The sequence below is a fragment of the Aplysia californica genome, unplaced genomic scaffold (assembly GCF_000002075.1).
Source record: "Aplysia californica isolate F4 #8 unplaced genomic scaffold, AplCal3.0 scaffold00403, whole genome shotgun sequence".
Taxonomy (NCBI): Eukaryota; Metazoa; Mollusca; class Gastropoda; order Aplysiida; family Aplysiidae; genus Aplysia; species Aplysia californica.
In genome coordinates, this window is record NW_004797673.1 from 522352 (window position 1) to 525557 (window position 3206).

Below are 3206 nucleotides of genomic sequence, written 5' to 3' on the forward strand. Positions count from 1 at the left end.
TACACACACACACACACACACACACTCTCTCTCTCTCTCTCTCTCTCTCTCTCTCTCACATGCACACATGCAAACACATACATACACACACATACACATACATACACACATACATACTTACACACGCAAACAAACATACAACATGCTTAGTGAAGTTGTAATCCTATTTATGTATTATGTTGCAAATTCAGCTAATTAGAAAATTATTTTAGAGGGCCTCAAAAGTAAAACCAATAGAGCATTCTATAAGACGCTTGTATAATAGTAGGCAACATTTCTAATGTACTAAACCCAGAAATGATTTTTTTAAAAGAAAGATTAAAAACTAGAGAAAACAAACTGCTTCATTTGTATAACAAGAGTACCAAGACGAGACCTGGCTAATGTAATTTTTATTGCTTAAAAAATAGAAAAACAAAGTACAGATGTGGATTTTGTCAAATTATTTCTTTAGATTGGGAAACCGTAGTATGAAAAAAACCCCAACCTACTACTAATTTTAGGCACAGTGCATGTAAATAACTTGTCAATTTTATATTCCTCCTACCCACCCGCGGTGGTGATCCGGTTAGTTTTAGTCAGTGTTTTACGGCCCTTGCGACATCATCAGGTCATGAGATAGAGAGCAGGAGATTATAGGTTTTTACTAGAAAGTGAACAGAGATAAGGACGAGGGAATGGACGATAGATGTTTGACATAAAAGATAGACAGACCACACCACAACAAAAGCCAACCGCCCACAGGTTGTGATCTATAGACATTAGGAAGGCAACAGAGAAAACAATAAACTTAGAGATTGAAAGAGGTTGGCGGATGCTCTGGTGTGGTTTGCTCCTTCTTTCCTATCAAATGTCTATCGTCCTTATCTCTCCTCCTTTTTTGTGTATGGTAAGACACTCTCCTGTAACACCTCAAATCTCCCATACTTATATGACCTAATTAATTGTGTTGCAGGTGTAGTAAAACTCTCACTAAAAACAACTTAGAGATCGAATGGATTATATTTAGAAAGAATTAGAACAGGCATAGGCAATCTATGGTACCACGCCAAGTTCAGGCCACAAGCAAATGCAGTTGATTTCGCTTCTGTTGAAATCGCGTGGGGTAGTCTTCGGGCAAGTTGTTCTTTTTCTTGGGTCCAAGCACCTCTTCTTCTGACCATGTCCAAATGGTTAAATTGAACTTCAGATGAGTTGGTCTTTTTTCACTACTTCTATAGTTGACTGAAATCTAATAATACATGTGATTGCGGTGAGTTGATAATACATTTTTTAAAAACAAAAAACTCTGCGTCTTGAAAACGAAAATGAATATTTCCCAGCCTAACCGAAAGACATAGATCTAAAATTTTATTTCTTGAAATTCACTTAAGTGGCATGATAATAAATACAGTCTAAAATATCAGTTGAAGTCTCGCGCATGAAAGATTGGGTATTTCATACGAATTCTTTTAATTTCCCCTTACTTTGGTTCGATATTTGGAATCGCTCAATCCGTCCCAGATATTTAGAATCGCTAAATCCGTCCCAGATATTCGGAATCGCTTAATTCTTCCAAGATATTCAGAATCGCTAAATCCGTCCCAGATATTCGGAATCGCTTAATTCTTCCAAGATATTTAGAATCGCTAAATCCGTCCCAGATATTCGGAATCGCTTAATTCTTCCAAGATATTCAGAATCGCTAAATCCGTCCCAGATATTCGGAATCGCTTAATTCTTCCAAGATATTTAGAATCGCTAAATCCGTCCCAGATATTCGGAATCGCTTAATTCTTCCAAGATATTTAGAATCGCTAAATCCGTCCCAGATATTCGGAATCGCTTAATTCTTCCAAGATATTCAGAATAATAAAGGAAAAAAACAATCTTTTTGCCCAAACCGGTCTTAAAGACAAAAGCAAAACAAAACTTTGTAAGAACGTTGTTCACTTTCAACCCCTCCTCCTCCTCCTCATTTTACTTCACAGCCCGCTCCGCCTCATCGTCCTCCTCCTCTTGTTGCAACTCTCCTTCCTCCCCTTTTCTTCCAACTAATCCTCCTCTTCTTCCGACTCCTTCTCCTCTTCTCTCAACTCCTCCTCTTCCTGTTCTTCCTCCTCCTGCTCTTCATCCTCTTCTTCATCTTCCTTCTTCTCCTCCTCTTCCTTATTTCACCCTTGCCTGCGGTAACTGCTTACAGTGTTAAAGTAGCAAAAGAAATCAAAAGAAAGAAAGAAAAGCACGATATTATGCCATTTCAATTTCAAATTTAATGGGTGTAATATCTCTAAAATACGTCTTTTTGGGTTTTTATACAAGAGTAAGAAAGCATATATGGAAAATGTGAACAATGTAACATGAACATTAACAATGCAGAAAACATAATAATATCATTACAGGTCCCTTTGCGTGGAAACAAACTTGGCGTATTATGTCAGTTAATACGTGAGAAGCAACATGGCAAACGATGTCAGTTAATAGTTGCTTTCTTGAGAGAAAAGGGAAGCAGCATAATAATGATGTATGCAGACTGGCCATAGCCAATACGAAGCAGCGGACTCCTGCAGGAGTTCGTGGCAATAACGTGCTGATAAGCTAGCTGGCCAGACTGAGATTGGCGGCACCATGCAATTAAACCCACCAACAGTCATAACAGCAACTACCAGAGAGAGGATGAAGGCACCACATCACATACGATGACTGAGGGAAGCTGATGTCTGAAGAGGATCGGGGAGGGACAGCAAACTGCCTGGAAAAGCCAGAAGAATATCCAACCAGCTGATAACTGGCACGATCCGCAAGCAGACCCTTTCATAGATCATGGAGAGGAGGGAGGAGCATTGTATCGCCTGCAATGATTCCTATTCACCAACTAAGTAAGAGGAAGAGTAAGGGTAAGTAAGCTATTTTTCTAAGATAGGAACACCCCCATCGATATTATTGAGAACATTTTGGAGGCGGGCTTCGATCTTATCTGCCAGGTCAACCCAAACTGAGAGGGATACAACGTCAGTGCTAAAAGACCGAGATACGCAAATAAAGTGACCCCCCCCCACCCCTAACCGACTCTCCCCAAACACACACTACGCACTGTGATCAAACTCGAGTCTCCTGTGACGGCACACACTTAACCACTACATCACTGTCGCCGCTCTATTTTACTCTTGATATCTCTGTATCTCTTTCTCTCTCTTTCTCTCTCTCTCTCTCTCTCTCTCTCTCTA